The following is a 19,376-nucleotide window of genomic DNA, read 5'->3' on the forward strand; positions in this document are numbered from 1 at the left end:
TCTGCAAGAAAAAAAATCAGATGTACGAAAGTTATAATCTCGAGACTGGGTCAGATGTACAATTTGGGAGGAGAAGAGATTAGAACCGCCGATGGATAACACCATCTACCCTGGTTCGGGATAAAAACTTGCATGTAGAAAAATAAAGAAACACAACACCGCCCACCCTTTGTCTAAGATGAGGGTTCAGTGACTGGATTATCTAGCGAATCCGGAAAGTAAAGTTCCAAATCATCAACGCAAAATCTACCAAATCAAGATTCTTTTCGATTCTTCTAAAGTAGAGTTGCAGAAGATCCAAGGGGACAGATCTAAATTAGAGTAGGATCCAAGGGGTCAGGTATACCAAAGTTGGGTATCGATTCTAGACTAGAGTTACAGATAAGGATTCAGATCTGCGATTTGGGAACGGTATCTACTCTAAACTATTTAGGTCAACTCCACCGCGCGACCCCAAACGGACGTCCGTTTTGTCCGGTTTCTGTCCGTTTGGGTAGGGATTTGGGGTCGTGTCCGGGCCTGTTCCGGGATGCGGTGGCCGTGCGCCCACCGCGCGGACGCATCCCGGCCACATCCTGTCCGCGTATTATTTCTTTGCAAGTCCTTAACTTTATTTCATCATTCATTTTTGGTACATGGAAAAGCATCGTCACATTTTAACTAGTAAAACAAGACCAAAGAAAATAAAAACAACAAGAATACATTTTAGAAGATAGCCAACTTACATAACTGCCCCCTTGAGTTGGGTTAGGGCCTTCTCGATGCACTCATTGCTGATCTATGGAGGAGGCTCGATCTGGCATCCTCCTTTCTTCTTCAAGCCAGAAGTAGATGTTGCTTCCTCAGACCTAGTCTCGTGTCTAGCCTCTAATCTAGCAACAAGTGCACTTGTCTCATTTACGGCCTCTATGCTAGCTAAAAGTGCACGAACATGTACTAAATTTCTCTCTATCAATATATCGATGTACTCTTCTTCCCAATACCAAAACTTGCATCCATTCAACACAACAAAATTTGAAGTTAGCACAACTAGTTAAATCTAGAGCACAAACCGACGCTAAAAAAGCACATACCCCATCGTTTAAGCACTTGATGAACACTCATCCGGAATGTTCCGGCGTTGTAGACACGCGGCGCACGACCATCCTTGGGCAATGGTCGCACTTAATGAGTGGCAACGGTGCGCCGGCGAGCTTTTGGGCAAGCACCGAGCCCGGCCGGCCGCCATTCGTGTATCTGCCGGCGGACCACCGACGGTGCAGATCCGAGCGGCTAGAGGAGGAGCCACTGCCTACATGTGGCCTTGCGGCCCTTCCAGGGCCTTCCGGCGAGGTGCCCGGGCAGTCCATGGCGCGGCCCGGTCTCCCTTAGCCGGCCGAGCTCAAGATCGACCGGATCCTCCCCAAAACCGGCCGGCGGGTGCGCAAACCAGGTGGCCGTGGTCGCGTCTGAGCCCGGCGCCGAGGGGAAGGGGTTGGGCGAGCTCGCGTCCGAACTGCACGGCTGCAATGGCAGCGGCGGCGGTGGCGGCAGCGACGGGAAAGAATGGGGAAGAGTGGAGGGGGTGCGGCCGGAGGGAGGGAGGGGGCGGATAGAAAAAGGCCCGTCTTGTGCCACCGACGGGCGGGCCAGGGGAGGACACGCGCAGACGACCCGCGTGTCCGCGTGGTGTCCGTTTCACCCCAAAACCAGCGCAAGTTTGGGCCGGGGATGGGTCGAAAGCGGACACAAAGCGGACAAATGTCCGTTTGCTCCCGCGCGCTGGGCCGCCTTTTTTGTCTCTTTTACCCCAAACAGACGGGGCCGGACAGGATAGGGTCGCGCGGTGGAGTTGGCCTTAGAGATAATGGATTCAGATGTACGACTTGAGAACCAGGGGGAGGGGATAGAATGGGATAAAAACCTCTAGTGGAACAAACAGCCCACGGCTCCGGGGGGCGGCGGGGGGCGGCTGAAGCTACTGGAGCGGGGGAGGGAGAGAAGCCGTTGTGGGGGGTATTTATCTGCGTTATGATGATGCGGGGCGGGCCTGGACAGCCATTGGATCTAGGGCAAAATGGGCGGATGCGGTGGCGTATTCAGAGTATGGGGCGTGGATGGCGGGCGTGCAGCGGGGTTACAATCGATCCTTTCGCAACTCTGATTTTCATGGTGAGTCGAGTAAATAAAATACAAGAGTATATTTATAATATTAAAGGACGGTAGATTTCATAGTTCTCCATACATCATCCTGTTTATATCCGTTAATTTTGTTTTAACTATGAAGATTGACGATTGAGATTTTCCAAAATAAACGAAGGGTTATGAGGTGTCTTCAGGTCGCATCGCTAGTTCTGTCCGCTTGTCCAACACGTAACCAACACCGTAAAGCTAATCCCCTTTGATTTTCTCCTCCCAAATCCCCTTGCCAAATCCTTTTAAAAAAATCCCCTTGCCAAATTTCTTCTCAAATTGAAAAACATGAGGTCAGCAAGATGTGGCCATTGGAGGGCGAGCGTAAGCTCCACGTTACCGGCAGAGGACGAGCCAGCCGGCTTGAGGTTCTCCGACGGCGAGTTTGACCACTTCCCTAGGATGACGCATGGCTTACCATGACGATCGGCGTAGGCGGGCACCTCAGCGGCTGCGGCTTCGGCCTGATACTGCGGAAGCACGGCCTCGCCGCGGATCACGTCGTCGATGCCTTCATGGTGGATGCCAATCCAACACAGGGAGTGTCGTGGTATTTTCACGGCAGATGTCCTCTTAGGACTTAGTCGCGAGGCCATCAGTGTCGAGTGGTAGATCAAAGGTGTTAAACGAGAGACACAATGATTACCCAGATTCGGCCCCTCTCGGTGGAGGTAAAAGCCTACTTTTGCTTGGATTGCATTGATGATCTCGATTACAAGGGTTTCGCATGGCTAAGCTAGCAATCGAGGGGTTCTAACTTGATCTTTCTGACCCTGGGGCTCCCCTTTATATATAGGGTGAGACAAGGGGCGTACATTAGAGTTCGGGCCGGAAACATGATCCGTGCCCAAGTCTTTCTTGTCCTCTAAGGAATAATACAATGGCGGTTCGCAAGTAGGCTTCTGTCGGCACGTCATGGGCCGGCCCATCCAGCGGGCGGCTTATCCTTCTAGGCGAGTCTCCTGGAGGTCTTCGGCCCACCTGGCTTGGTCCATCTTGTAAGTCGCCATCAGCATTGACCCGGCCCTAAACGGGCGGGTTATATCCTGTGATTATATCCCCAACATTAGTCCTCAGGTTGACTTGGATTCATTCATGACAACCTTCGAAACCATTGTCCTATGCAGCTCGGCAAGCAAAATCAAGGTGACTTCACTCGGCTTCTGTAAGTGAATTGGTGCTTGTAGCTTGTAGTTATGCTTGGTTTCCCTTAATGAAAATCAGAGGACACTTTCATGGAATGGTGGGACAAGGCTCGGAAGTCCTTTCATGGTAAGCTCAAGAGAGGGTTTGACTCGTTTGTCATCTTGACCGCGTGGCATCTATGAAAGCAAAGAAACGCAAGAGTGTTCAACAGGATCGATCAAGCGCGCACGGACACTAACCTTGTCCAGCTCATCCATGAGGAGATCAAGCTTTGGAAGAAGGCGGGTATAGGAGTTGAGGGCTTAGATAGATTTGTGAGAGAGTAATCTTTTGTGTCTTCTTTCGGAGTTGGAGTTCTGTGTATCCCGTCTTAGCACGGGTTCTTGTAAAACATTCTTTCTTCCTTCTATAAAAAATACGGTACACTTTTGGCGTACTCTCGAAAAAAAATCAGAAGGGAAATCCCTTTTTTTCTTTAAAACAGGTGAGTTCATTCGTGCAAGGACAAGAACCGCCTTCAGAAGTGTTAGAGCATCGACAACTGGCCTCCTCGAATCCTTCCTTAAACGTCTACAGAAGTGTCGGATCATGAAAAAAAAGGAAAAAAGTGATTTAATCGAACCTCTCTATCATTTTTATACATTCGGGCTATCCACGGACCCTCGTACCGAGACCAAAATGTAGGTAGTACATGAGGGCTCGCGGGCGCCTGGTCTGTTCACCACATAAGACGCGAACTATTCTTTCTTTTCTTTTCACTCTCTTCATCTCATCAATCACATGCAAGTGATCGAACGAGAAAATATAAGTATGTCCACATGAACGGACAAATAGGAACGTGTCCGTGGGGGCAGATTTGCTAAGTCCATTTGCAGATGCTCTTACCGCTGTGCAAGTGACAAAGCGTTAGTACTACGGTGTACGGGAGAGGTAGATCGGACAGGGGTACCCATCGGACAGTGGGCGCCACTGGAACGTGGTGCCACCGAGTGCGAGTAGTAGAGCATGTGCCATTTTAAACTTGTTGTATGCAGAAACAGATTGAATAAAGCATGATTATAAGTCACCGACGTTTATTAACCAGGCCTGGCTTTCGACTATAAGTTGCCAGTATGATGATAAAGTATCCAGTATTTATTAACCCGGACTGGCCTGGTTTTGATTATAAGTCTCCAGTATATATTTGGATTGCGCCATTGGAATCATGCGCTCATAAATCATTGGATTATATTATTAAAATCTTCAAATAGCCAACATGGCTGGATTTTATTATGGTTATCAGTAACCAGTGTTATGATTAAGGTTTTTAAAGTCGCTTTAGCGCAATGTCTATTATGTTATCAATGGATATGATTTATTCTACAATCGAAGGAATAGTTCTGAGTCGCTGCAGGCTGACGACCAGGCACTTGGGGGCTACATTATTCAAATTGAGATTACATCAAATATTCAAGTCCCATGTCATTGCCAGCATGCACCATGGCACTTGGGGGCTAATGCAAAATTATTGTTTGCTCACCTTATTGAAGACCCGACTCATCACATTGTAATGAGCCGGCCCTTGGGAGCTACCAATTGCTCTTGTTAACAATTCAAGGTACACAAGTCTTAAACCATTATATTGAAGTATCCACTCCTCAGTTGGTAAAGCACAAAGCTCTTAACCTTGTGGACGTGGGTTCAAGCCCCATGATGGGAGTTGCATCATATGACATTCTTTTCAAAGAAGTATATATAAAGTCCCAGCTCAGTATTATCTTACTAAGCCGGCCTTTGGGGGCTACATGTTGCTGCTCCAGTTTACAAGATTATATCTACAAAGTCTTTGTTCACATAATGACCCGACACTTAGGGGCTAATGCATATTGCTTTTTTTTAGGACAATTCTATGATGACCCGGCTACACTATTATGACTATAGCCGATTCATGGGGCTACACAGATGGATTTTATTTAAAGCCATGGTGATAAGTCCCGAATTATTCATGCGGATTAAACCGACCCTTGGGGGCTACAGGTGATATGAATATAATGGAGGAACATCTTCAAGTTCTCAGTTCTTGGATATCATATTTTCAGTTCTGGCTTGGATAGCTAAGGAAAATCAACTACATAATCCGGTGTGAGCAACAATCATGACCCGGCATCATTTGTTTATAATCCGGAGATCTTGGCAATCATAAACGGGCAAGTCCTACATCTTCAAGCCGGCTGAAAATCAAGATGAGTATTTCAAAACCAATATTTTTTTCAAGTTGGAGTTTTGGAAGCCGATTCAAATGGATTATTTCTTATAATACTTCTCTACGAGAGACCAATATCAGTAAATGGATTATGAAACTGGCTTATTAACGCGGATTTTCTAGAAGAAAGAAATGACAAGGATTTAAGGATGATCAAGAGACGGTTTACAAGAATTCTTAACCCGGAGCACAATCTGTCAAATTTGTTCTGGTGTTTATTTTGCAGAATCAGTTTAACATGGATGAATCCAAATTAAACTGGGGGCTAATGTCGGGGATATACCCCGCGGTAAACCGGCCGGATGTATAACCCGGCTGAAGAATGGTGCTTCATTGGTGACCCGTCCGGAGCTTGGCGACTCATGGCTATCCTGCCCTGGATTGGCGTAACCCGGCGGGCGGGTCAGGCGGATGACAAGGCCCAAGGCCTAGAAGGCCGGTTCATGTTATGGTGGGCCGGTTTAAGAGAAAAGGCATAAGGAATATTCCCCTACAAAGGAAGCAAGACTAGGACTCCACTTGTAATAGAGTAATTCTAATCCTAATAGGACTAGTCATGTAACCCACCCCTTCAACATATATAAGGAGGGGCATGGCTCCCAAAAGAGGGACAAGCAAAGAAGAAGCAATCTCTAGGGCTAGACACAAAGAGCCGGTTTACCGGCGACTTCCTTATGATGATAATGAGACCTAGCCACCAACAGCATGTAGGGTTGTTACCGGATGATGTTTCCCGGGGCCCGAAGCTGTCTAAATCCTCGTCTTGTGTGTTGATCCGACCTGCGTCTCTCATCACAATCAACCGCTCTCAAGCTATCACATAGATGCGTTGGCTTCACGACTAAGTCCTGGCACTAAGGACATCTGCCGTGACAATTCCACGACACCCTCCGTTTCTAAATATAACTTTTTTTGGAAATTTCAAATGGACTACAACATACAGATGTATGTAGACATATTTTAGAGTGTAGATTTACTCATTTTGCTCTATATGTAGTCACTTGTTAGAATCTCTAGAAAGACTTGTATTTGGGAACGGAGGGAGTAGTACTATCCCGTCCAGAAATAAATGCCACTTGAACCGATATACCTAGCAGCGTTTGAGTGTCATTTATTTCCGGACAGAGGGAGTAATACTCCCTCCGTTCCTAAATATATGTCCTTTTAGAAATTTCAGTATAGATTACATAGGAAACAAAATGAGTGAATCTATACTTTACATCCGTATGTAATCCATATTAAAATCTCTATAAAAGACATATGTGCGGGAACGGAGGGAGTATAACGTAAGGGTGAATCAAAATCAATTCTGATATCAATATATGTATCCCAAACCCAGGGCTCAAATTCTCAAGGAGTCTGTCATTCTGTTAGTCTTCATAACATGTGCACCAATGCTAGCAGCCATTTCAAAATGAGTCCCGCTTCGGTACAACCCCCCTCCAAAACGTATAAAGGACAATATAGTCTTTTCACGCATCGTATCCTTTTTCATAAGCATGTTCCGTTGCATGCCGTATGTACGAGGAGCCCATTTATGTGCTAACACCCACAGGTTGGCCCATTAATATTTTTTTTAATATTCAAAACAGATGCGGGTAGTGTGATTCGAACTCATTACCACATTGTATTCATACAGTGCACTAACCAAGTGGTAGAGCTGACGCTGGCGTACAGACGGCGGGCGGGTCAGACGGATGACAAGGCCCAAGGCCTAGAAGGCCGGTTCATGTTATGGTGGGCCGGTTTAAGAGAAAAGGCATAAGGAATATTCCCCTACAAAGGAAGCAAGACTAGGACTCCACTTGTAATAGAGTAATTCTAATCCTAATAGGACTAGTCATGTAACCCGCCCCTTCAACATATATAAGGAGGGGCAGGGCTCCCAAAAGAGGGACAAGCAAAGAAGAAGCAATCTCTAGGGCTAGACACAAAGAGCCGGTTTACCGGCGACTTCCTTATGATGATAATGAGACCTAGCCACCAACAGCATGTAGGGTTGTTACCGGATGATGTTTCCCGGTGCCCGAAGCTGTCTAAATCCTCGTCTTGTGTGTTGATCCGCCCTGCGTCTCTCATCACAATCAACCCCTCTCAAGCTATCACATAGATGCGTTGGCTTCACGACTAAGTCCTGGCACTAAGGACATCTGCCGTGACAATTCCACGACACCCTCCGTTTCTAAATATAACTTTTTTTGGACATCTCAAATGGACTACAACATACAGATGTATGTAGACATATTTTAGAGTGTAGATTTACTCATTTTGCTCTATATGTAGTCACTTGTTAGAATCTCTAGAAAGACTTGTATTTGGGAACGGAGGGAGTAGTACTATCCCGTCCAGAAATAAATGCCACTTGAACCGATATACCTAGCAGCGTTTGAGTGTCATTTATTTCCGGATAGAGGGAGTAATACTCCCTCCGTTCCTAAATATATGTCCTTTTAGAAATTTCAGTATAGATTACATAGGAAACAAAATGAGTGAATCTATACTTTACATCCGTATGTAATCCATATTAAAATCTCTATAAAAGACATATGTGTGGGAACGGAGGGAGTATAACGTAAGGGTGAATCAAAATCAATTCTGATATCAATATAAGTATCCCAAACCCAGGGCTCAGTTTCTCAAGGAGTCTGTAATTCTGTTAGTCTTCATAACATGTGCACCAATGCTAGCAGCCATTTCAAAATGAGTCCCGCTTCGGTACAACCCCCCTCCAAAACGTATAAAGGACAATATAGTCTTTTCACGCATCGTATCCTTTTTCATAAGCATGTTCCGTTGCATGCCGTATGTATGAGGAGCCCATTTATGTGCTAACACCCACAGGTTGGCCCATTAATATTTTTTTTAATATTCAAAACAGATGCGGGTAGTGTGATTCGAACTCATTACCACATTGTATTCATACAGTGCACTAACCAAGTGGTAGAGCTGACGCTGGCGTACAGACTAGAACTTTTCTTATTCTTATGCTATAAACAACTCGTGAATAACCTATGTACCCATGCGTTCTACAAATGTTTCTCGGCCGCAGCTGTGCCCTCAGACGTGACGTAAACAAGAAAGGCAACACCTTGTTTAATTTTTTTTCCGGTTTTGTCTAGCCATTTTTCTACTGTTTTTTTCTCGATCTTCTTCTCTTTTTTCATTTTCTTTTCCTTTCTAAAATTCACGAAATTTTTGTAAAATCCAGAAATTTTCATAAATTCATGAACTGTGTTTTAAGTCCGTGTCTAATTTCTTAAACTTGTGAACTTTTTCTGAAATCACTGATTTTTTGCAAATACATGAACGATTTTCAGATCCACGAACCTGTCTCAATTTTTACAAACTTTTTCTAAAACCCATGATTTTTTTTCCAAAAACTCGTGCGAACAATCTATGTCCGAGCGAGAGGAAAGATGAACGAGAAGGAAATAGCCATTTCCTCTGCTTGTCATAAGCATCGGTCTTCAATGTACTCTTTGTTTAGGATATGAACTGCTACCATGAATATTCACTAGTTTCGAACTAGGAAGGTTCATACAAACAGTTCGTATTCTTCAAAATGAGAGCATTGATGACTGTTGTATTGTTTTAAAATTAACTTTTTTTGGTTCTTGTATTATTTGTCCTGTGACACATTTTTTGTCACGTAGCATTTTTTCACATCCATCAAGTGGATCCATTTATTTCCCGTAGTATTCTATCATCATGGCAAGCATCCATGCCAAGTTTTATTATGTTTTGTTATTCTATGTATTTTCTAGGGTTTTCTCAGTGGAAAGTCCCTAAAATACTTACCGCGCGTGACGCAACGTATGTTTACTGTCCGAATTCATTCAATTTTTGCGTGGAGTACTAGGGTGACCATATTTATTCATATTTATCGCAATGTTACAAAATGTGCAGCATATTTATTTATTTATTCATATTTTTCAAAAAGTTTGAAAATATCAAAAAATGGTCGCATTTTTAGAAAAAAATCAGATTTTTAAAATTGTTTGTATTTCCAAATATTATTCTGAATTTTAAAAAAATCTTGGTTTTCAAAATTTATTCAGAGTTTAAACTCTGTTCTACTTTTCGGAAAATTTGTATGCATGTTAAAAAAATCAATTTTGAATTTCTTTTGCGTTCAAAAAAGTCACATTCAAAATTCTAAAAAATTGTTCAGCTATGTCGCTGTTAATAGTCTTAAGATACCGCGCTGCTCCTTTGTCATTATAGTTGGGTCAGTCTAGTGGTTGGCTCATGTGCAAGGTCCTATGTTCAATACCTGACGCGTGCACATTTTTTTAGGATTTTCCAGTGTTTCAGATAGACCGACTTGCTGTTGGGCCGGCCCAGGCTACTGTTTTTTTTTTGCAGGGAGCCCAGGCTACTGTTAGCCGCTGTTTATTTTCGCGAGCTGTCTCAAAAATAAACGTCGCTGACGTATTTTTAAAAAAAGACCATCATACCCTTTATTGTAAAGGGGTATGAAGAAATCTCCTCCGTTGATGTGTTTAGGGGGGGTTGTACCGAAGCAGAAGTGTTTCAAAATACACACAAACACTTAAACTTTTCCGGTTTTTAGTAAATTTACTACAAGTGACAAAAATGGTTGATCGAACAACGGTAAATAGGGATTTTGAATTGCTCGTTGCAAAATAAAAATCAATGACCTCTTCGTACATTGCTTATCATAGGAGTAGTAGAGTAGAGAAAACACAAACAAAATTCAAAATGATTGAAAAGTTTTTGCAGCTTTTTTTGGGGGAGTGGGATGGTGTTCGACTTTGGACATTCGATCTTTAGAAAACAATGCTCCTTGTGTGCTATTTTCTGTACGTCTCGGCGCTACTGTTTCATTGGAAGCTGAACATTTTTTATGAAGGCCCAGCTGTACATGTACTCAGAATCAATGCCCTCGGTATCCTCGATCCAAAGAAAAATACTTAAAACATGGGTACACTATTGCAACACATAGACCAATTAAGAACCTTTAACTGCCGTTTGCAGAGAAACAAGAGTTCTTTTTTTCTTCTGTAAAAAGAAACAAAGTCCTTAATTTTCTGTGAATGTTGTTAGTATTTCTGTTTTAACAACTATTTCTAATTATTTTTTTGCACATACACAAACTTCCTAACTCCAAGCATGCATACGTCGAATAAAACCAGGTATCTCATTGTGATGGATGATGTATGGAGCCTACCAGCCTGGGAAGCTATCTGGAACATATTTCCAAAGAGTAATTGCGGCAGCAGAATCACTGTGACAACTCGGATAAAGGAAGTGGCTGTGGCAGCTAGTGCCGACTTTGTCCATCACATGGAGCCCCTAGAAAGAGAAGCATCTGAGAAACTATTTGTCAAAAGAGTGTTTAGCTCCACAAAGCTGGGTGATTGCCCCACAGAACTTAAAGAAACCATGGATATAATTTTGAAAAAATGTGGTGGGTTGCCGTTGGCCATCGTTAGCATCGCCAGCCTTCTGCCAAGCTCTACGTCAGCTGAGAGCATAGATATGTGGAAACAAGTTTCTAGATCAATTGGTTCTGATATGGAAAGCAACCGTACCCTCGAGGGGATGAGGCAGTTGATTACACTCAGCTATGACTACCTACCTCATTATCTGAAGGCTTGCATGATGTATGTGAGCATTTTCCCGGAGGATTATATGATTGCCAAGGATAGACTGCTATACAGATGGATTGCTGAGAGTAAATGGCACTGGTGGTCTGAGAACTTGCGTTGCGGGTGCACTTAAGTCACGGTACTTGTAAACTGGAAAAACCCGTCATAGAACTTGCATTGCGGGTGCAGATAGGTCACATATGCCATCTAAACCGGCCAGCTGTCCTATTTTCGAGAAAAAACCCGTCATAGAACTTGCGTTGCGGGTGCAAATAGGTCACATTTCAAAATTTTTGTTCCCGGACATTTTTTCAAAGTCACGAATCACAAATATTTTTAATAAATATTTTTTAATTTATCGTCCGAGAACAATTTTTTTAAAGTCATGAATCACAAACATTTTTTTAAATGTTCACCACTTAAAACAAATGTTCGCAAATCACAAATATTTTTCAAATTTATCATTTGCAAACATTTTTTAAAGTCGTGAACAAATATTTTTTTAAAGTCAAGAATCATAAATATTTTTGAATTTGTCATTCGCGAAATTTTTTTAGAGTCGTGAATCACAATTTTTTTAATGTTCACAGCTTTAAAAAATGTTCATGAATCAAAATATTTTTCAAATTTATCGTTCTCGACCTTTTTTTAATGCCGTGAATAAATACTTTTCAAATTAATCATTCCTGAACATTTTTAAATTTATCATTCAAAAACATTTTCAAATTTTTCGTTCCTGGACATTTTTTTAAAGTCACTAATCACAAATATTTTTAATTTATCATTCGCGAACATTTTTTTAAAGTTGCGGATCACAAATATATTTTTTGAACCGTCCGCGAACATTTTTTAAAGTCGTGAACAAATAGTTTTCAAATTTATCGTTCACGAACATTTTTTTAAAGTCACGAATCACATATATTTTTAAAGTCGTGAACAAATTTATCGCGCTTGACCGTTAGAAGGAGAAAACCGGGCAGCTAGCCGGTTCAGATGACCTGTGTGACCTATCTGCACCCCTAATGCAAGTTCTATGACGGGTTTTTCCGGTTTGCAAGTACGGTGACTTAAGTGCACCCGTAGCGCAAGTTCTCGGACCGCCGGTGCCATTTACTCGATTGCTGAAGGTCTGGTCACTGAGAAACGTGGCTTGACTTTGTTGGAGGTTGCAGAAGAATACTTCAACGAGTTGATAAGTAGGAATATGATTCAACTAGACAAGTTTGTATACCAGTTAAAAGATTCTAGAGAAGTGGAGGTACAGGGGTGCCGGGTGCACGACATGATCCTTGAGGTCATGGTGTCCAAATCCCATGAGTCTAACTTTGTTAGCTTGGTAGGGTGTGAATTTGAAGGGAAGACAGATGGACATGGCAAGGTCCGCCGCCTCTCCATCCATGATAACGACCATGACGAGCATCATCATTCAAGGCATGGTGTTGAAGCGATGAAGCTACAGCATGTCCGGTCATTGACCACATTTCAACGTGTTGGCCTTGCCAAGCTGCTGGATCGCCTAGGTGAGTTCAAATTGCTGAGGGTACTTGACCTGGAAGATTGCACATCCATGAGAAACAAACACATGAGAGATGTCTGCCGTCTGTATCTTCTCAGGTTCTTGAGCTTGAGGGGTACAGGAGTCAAAATAATGCCTCGCAAAGTTGGCAATCTAGAGCACTTGGAGACTCTTGATGTACAACACTCTCATCAAGAAGTTACCACAGACTGTGATAAAGTTAAGCAAACTAGAGCGCCTATGGGCCAATAGTTGGAATCTGCCTCGAGGGATCTCGAAGATGAAAGCATTGCGTGAGGTGGACACAGGAGTCCTTGATGTTCCATCGGTTGCTCAAGAGATTGGTAAGCTGACGCAGTTGCAGTTGCTCAGTATTATAATCCATGCGGAAGTCAGTGATGGGTGTTTGACAAACCTTGCCTCCTCCCTGAGCAAGACAAGCAGTCTCCTATTGCTAAATCTGAAATTCGAGGGGAGTGTGAGCCGTTTGAAGTTTCTCGATGCCGTCTCCACGCCGCCGCCATTTCTCCAATGCCTTGGTGTGTTTGGCCGAGACATTAGCCAATTGCCCGACTGGATCTCATCACTCACACACCTCACAAGGATTGAAGTGGGAAAGACAAAAGAACTTGATGGGGACAAGTTACTTGATGTCTTGTGTAAGGTGCCCAAACTGGCGAATGTCCGTCTAAAAGACATTGAGTGCAAAGACGGAGGAGAACTGGTTGCACGCCCCGAACACAAGTTCCTGGTGCTGAGGATCCTGAAGGTGATCGGATGTTCGAGCAAGCTCACTTTCGAGAAAAGATCAATGCCAATGCTGGAGACGCTCGTGTTACTTTTTTTTGACAAGAAGATGAGCATTGTTGGCCTCGAGAACTTGGACAACCTTAAAGAGGCCAGGCTCAGTGGTATTAAAGACCACCCGGAAATGGAACGTGCGGTGAAGCAGCTCAAGACTCACCCCAACTCCAATCAGATCAAAGTTGTAGTGGAGTGGTGGATCTGAGGTGAGCATCTTAGGGGGCTGCTGCTCCTGTTCGTTTTCTATGGCCTTAATCGGAGTGTCACTAGCAAAAAAAGAAAAAAATTGTGTGTGTGTGTGTGTGTGTGTGTGTGTGTGTGTGTGTGTGTGTGTGTGTGTGTGTGTGTGTCACTAGCTAAATTATGTTCAGAGTTCAGACTCGACCGAGCATTTATTTGTACTGTGGTTTTTCACGTGTGTGAACTGGACCACTGGAGTGCCAAATAAAGCAGCTTGTATGTGTAACGTGAGCATAATTCTGCAAACTATCTCATCTTTTTTGTTGTTACCTGTGAAGAAGACGGGCTCCTAAGTGAGCTGTTGGTTTGGCCCAGACTATGCCTTTTGTGGATGACATATGCTGCCTAAGTTGCACTTCCTCCATTTCTAAATATTTGTCTTTCTAAACATTTTAAATGGACTACAACATACAGATGTATATAGACATATTTTAGAGTATAGATTCACTCGTTTTACTTCGTACGTAGTCATTTGTTGAAATTTCTATAAATACATATATTTGGGAACGAAGGGAGTAGCTGGTAATGTGAGCGCTGACTCTCTCAGCTCCTTTTTCTCACGGCTGCATGCTTCACATAGCCAACTCAAGAACAATGGAGTAACATGTATTTGACTATCTCAGCTCCTTTCTTTACCACACCTAAGTACAACGCACGCACGCACACTTGCCCACTAACACAACCAACAAACTTGCACATGCACGCACTTACCAAGGCCACTAACACACGCACAAGAATTGACCACATCTACTATACTACAGACCTCTTCACAAGGCCACACGGAACTCCTGTTCATCAGCTCCAACTTATGCAGGTCGTTGGCTTCAGAGCTTCATGCATCACCGTCTCACACGGCAAGCTAGCTTCACGCCACAGCTTGGACTTTCTCCATGCATGCTCTCAGAACTATAAAAGCAAGACCAGAAAAGAAAAATGAGAAGCAGGAACATCATCTTGCCAAGAGACTGCTTGACCTGCACTGGGGCGGCAAACGTCCCACTAACATATAGAATAACCATATACTCCATATAGAATAACCATATGCTCGACAAGTATAACACAAATCAATAAAAACTACTCCATCCGATCCATAATAAGTGTCGCAGTTTTGAACTAAGGTCGAACTAATCTAATTTCAAACTTGCGACACTTATTTTGGATCGGAGGGACTACTACATATGCAGCGACTAGTGAAAAATCTCAGGACAAGTGTGTGTGCGGCTGCTATGAAAGGATGTCTTCATTGAAATGTTCATTGCAGATACTAGCCCCACCGAGACCTCTGCCGCCGCCGGCCGAAGCAGCAGAGGAGGTGGAGGCCGACGTGGTGGCGACGCCCCCTCTGCCGGCGGTTGCGGCGGACGCTGTTTGGGCTTTGGCAGCTATGAAGATACCTACCACCGGTCCAAGGAAGTCCAATGCAAACGTAGTTGTATCTGACGAAGGCAGTGACAAGGCTGAAGGTGAAAAATTATCTAAGTGGGCAATCAAAAAGAAAAAAGCTGACTTCCTATAGGTGCGGTGAGCCAGGACAGTTTGTGGCCGAATGCACTAAGGAGTTGTGCGATCGCTGTCTTAAATCACAGCATGTGACCGGTGAGTGTCCTTTGCTTTCTGGACCCAAACCGGCAGTCTCGATATACAGGGTGTCTTGCCAGGAGCTTATGTTTTTTGTGTCACTGGAGGTGGCACCATCGATACAGGCACTGGAGGGATCTTTCACAGGAGTGGTCAAGGTGACTACTGGTGTCATGACTGAAGCATAGATTGTGCAGCAGCTGCGTGAGTTGGCATCAGGTAACTTTCAGTGGAACCTTGTCAGGTTGGAGAATCAGACATACAAGGTAGAGTTTCCCACTAAGGACGATCAATTACATATCTTGAAATTCGGCATGTGCAGAGTTCCGAGTACTAGCATCATCTTGGAGTTTGACGAGTGGAAACAAAAAGAACCTCAGGGCACACCATTGGAACACATTTGGGTTCGTTTTTCGGGTGCTCCACCTAAGCCGCTTAATAATTTCTTAGTCACATGGAGCTTGGGTTCCCTCATTGGCAAGACTGAGAAGGTGGACATGCCGTTTACTCGTGCCCATGCATGGGGTTGCGAGATTACTTGCTAGTGTGGTAAGTATTGAGTTTGTGCCGGATGTGGTCAAGTGGACACATGCCGGGGTCACATATGAGTTAGAGATTGAGATTGACGATACGGTGACACACGAGGAGACTGGTGAGCATCAGGTTATGGACACTACTGAGGGGGGTGGACCCTCGGGGATCAGAACAAGGGGACTGAGGACAAATCTTGGGACATGGCCAAGAGGCCTAATCCGCAGACTGATAAGGCAGATAATTCTGCCAAGGGCGCGTCATCCTCCACGACACCGATGAATGCAGTTCATTTTGGTTCTTTTGTTTCATATTCGGCTCCCAGTCATCTTTGGAGCAACAGAGTGGAGCTGGACGATCCAACAGAGCTTGAGTTACCGCCGCTATTGCCTCTTGATTGTGGGTCACGGACGCATCGCACTCCGCCTAGGGTGATTTCCGGGCCGGAGAGATTTACGCCGCGGGCGACTGCTGTTATGGATACTGTTGCGCAGGACGCCCTCGTCTGTGACTACCCTGCGGTGGGCACTCGGGGGCCCAGCCCGATGGTGCCCGCGGCGACAGGTGTTCGGGGCGCCGGGGCCGGTGCCGAGGTTGGGGTGGGGTGTGGGCAGGCGGCTCCTACTCCCCCCATAGTGGTCACCTGGGACACCGCCTCGATGGAGAGGATGAGCGCGCCGACCCTCCATGCCGGCGATGCTCCGAGTACTGGGACAGGTGTCCGTGGCGGCTCGCGTGCAGAAAGAAGCCGGTCAGCGCATCGTGGCGATGGGCAGCGGTGCATGCAGGCATGCTCAGCTACGTGCATTCATAGCAGGCTGGCTAGACATGTCGTGCATGCATAGCAGGCTTCTGTCGTTGCGGAGCGCGCAGGGCCCAATAGTCTAACCATGGCCCAATGGGCGAACAGCGGCACCTTCCGATGCGGCCCCAATTTTCAGGTCCAACGGGCGACATAGTCTAGCACGGCCCCACTTGTCAGAGTTAACGGTCAAAGGACTGACCCAACGGCTTCCACCGTTTGCGACCATTTCTGAAGGTTACAGACAAGAGAGTGGAGAAAATGAGCAAATGTTAAGAGCGTGGAGATGAATGAGTATGGCTAAGGAACCAGGGGCACAGATGTAAAAATCCCTTAAAAATATAGATTGAAGTATTTGAGTGGACCATACATTTTTCAATTTCTCAGGTTTCCAAATTTTCTCAATTGCTGGTTGAAACCAAAAGGATGATAAAACTTTTCTTTTTCTTGATATATCATCTTGATCAGTTCACGTTGATCCTTCCGATGGCTCAATTTTTGTGTCAATGAGTACTATCAAGATGGATTTAATTGTGTGCCAAAATGGGCAAGAGAAATTCATAAATATGGGTGATGCCAAATATTATTGATTAGAGTGTTTCCAAGCACAAAAGATGTTAATGTACCTAAAAAACAAGTGTAAATTCTTAGTGGTCAACCTAATGCAGACATTTTCCTATGTTGGAGTTGATAAAAGACATCCCTAATTATGCCTGAAAATTCCAAGTAACTGAACATTAGTGATCTCCATGATTCTGTCATAGATTATCTAAACCAACTAGGGTAATATGGATATTTACTTTCCAGTTATTATTCATTCCAAAAATACAAAGATACGAAAATACTTATTACCACTTTATTAATTAATATATTGTACAATTAGCAAAGCTAGTAAGGTTGACACCCCTGTTGCAATTGTTGGGGGTCACAAATAATGTTTTGTTAGTATTGCGGAATTAATTATTGGTGTAGAAAACTTCTACATCCTCAAATACTTAGCTCTCATTGGAAACTTATTTCTTGTTACAAACCTCTGCACTTGAGGGCCCCAATTCCTTACATCCTAATAAGACATCATTCGGTTGTAAGAATCCCAACCCTTCCATATACTCTAGATTTTTCTATTTGCATCCATGTCTAAGTATATATCACTATAATGATATTTCTTATACCCATCACCGTTAGAGTGTCTACTAATTTCCTTTTGAGATGTCAACTAATATATTTAAGAATATGCAAAACAAATATGCAGTATATTTATGGAAGTGTCACAAATTATTCAAGAAGCATGTGATTTGTCATTTCTTTTTACATTTGGATTTAGGTAATTATGTTTTAAGATTCAATATATCAAAATATATAACATTGAAAATAGATTTGAAATTATCACGATTCAATATTTGCGATTTAACACAAATAATTATAAACAAGTATTAAAGTTTAGTATATATGAATTTCAAAAGACTGCATGTATGTGTCCGCCGGGCGACAGCATATCTGCCCGCTAGGTTTCAAATGCATATTGTTTGCACAAGTTGTCAAGTGTCATGTATGAGAGGAGTGAAGTTGGCAATGAATCAAGCTAATACTTCCAATCAAATAACCAACTTATAGCTTAATATCAAAGTAGCAGCAAAAAAAATAGGAGGCCCAATTTAGCTACATCCCAAACAGGAATAGCACTGCTCCCTTGGTAGTTCAGCAATCAGTAACATTACAAAAAACAGGAATAGCACTGCCAAAAGCATTGAAAGCATGCGCAGAATTTTGTGGACACCGCCGCCAGTAGTTCTGAAAGGGAACTCTTCATCAAAACGACTAATGAAGTGTTCTGGAACACAATAAGTGTTAGCCACACTTAATACAGGTTCCTCGCTAGAGCACGCAATCATTATTCTGTTCATCATCTCAGTCAGTTGAGCTACTGCATATGCCACACATTCACCTGCACAAAAACAGAACAAGAATGACTAGGTTATACACAACATAAGAGCATTTACAATAAAAGAAATCACTTACATATATTACTAGATGATTTATAGGCATTCGTAACAAATATTAAAATATAAAACTAGCACATTACTACAAACAAGAATTAGGACAATGAAGAGTTAATCAGCACAAAATTGGTCAGGAGGAAGAACGAAAACTACCATAGGCAGAACAAATGTTGTACGACAGATTTGAAATGCACAAAAGAACTTACCAGGGTCGCCTACTTTGATTTTCTGTTCTTTGACTTCACCCACAATCGAAATTCCATTCATCAAGACAGTTGCAAGGTTTAAACTAAAGTTATTTGGGTTCTACAAGAAACAAGTTATAAGTTTCATTCGAGAGAAACAAAGTAACAAAAGAAAAATAGATGAAGGAACAAATTCATACCATAGATTAACAGCCAACACAGTACAATGGTGGGAAATCAAACACAAGGAATCTTATAGTTTTCATCTTCTGATGGCAATGAGGACACTCCCAGCTTGGGACATCACATTCACTTCTAGTGCCAAAAACGATTTCGACTCCATTAATTATCTGGGGTTCCATAGGACCTTGCATGAGATCTGCAAGAAAAAAAATCAGATGTACGAAAGTTATAATCTCGAGACTGGGTCAGATGTACAATTTGGGAGGAGAAGAGATTAGAACCGCCGATGGATAACACCATCTACCCTGGTTCGGGATAAAAACTTGCATGTAGAAAAATAAAGAAACACAGCACCCCCCACCCTT

At 43.4% G+C, this 19,376-nt stretch overlaps 1 pseudogene; it reads left to right on the forward strand.

Annotated features, from left to right (window-relative positions):
• The first annotated feature begins 10,693 nt into the window (after positions 1 to 10,693).
• Positions 10,694 to 13,697, forward strand: LOC123129839 (disease resistance protein Pik-2-like; annotated as a pseudogene).
• Positions 13,698 to 19,376: the final 5,679 nt, after the last annotated feature.

This window comes from Triticum aestivum, chromosome 6A (assembly GCF_018294505.1).
Source record: "Triticum aestivum cultivar Chinese Spring chromosome 6A, IWGSC CS RefSeq v2.1, whole genome shotgun sequence".
Taxonomy (NCBI): Eukaryota; Viridiplantae; Streptophyta; class Magnoliopsida; order Poales; family Poaceae; genus Triticum; species Triticum aestivum.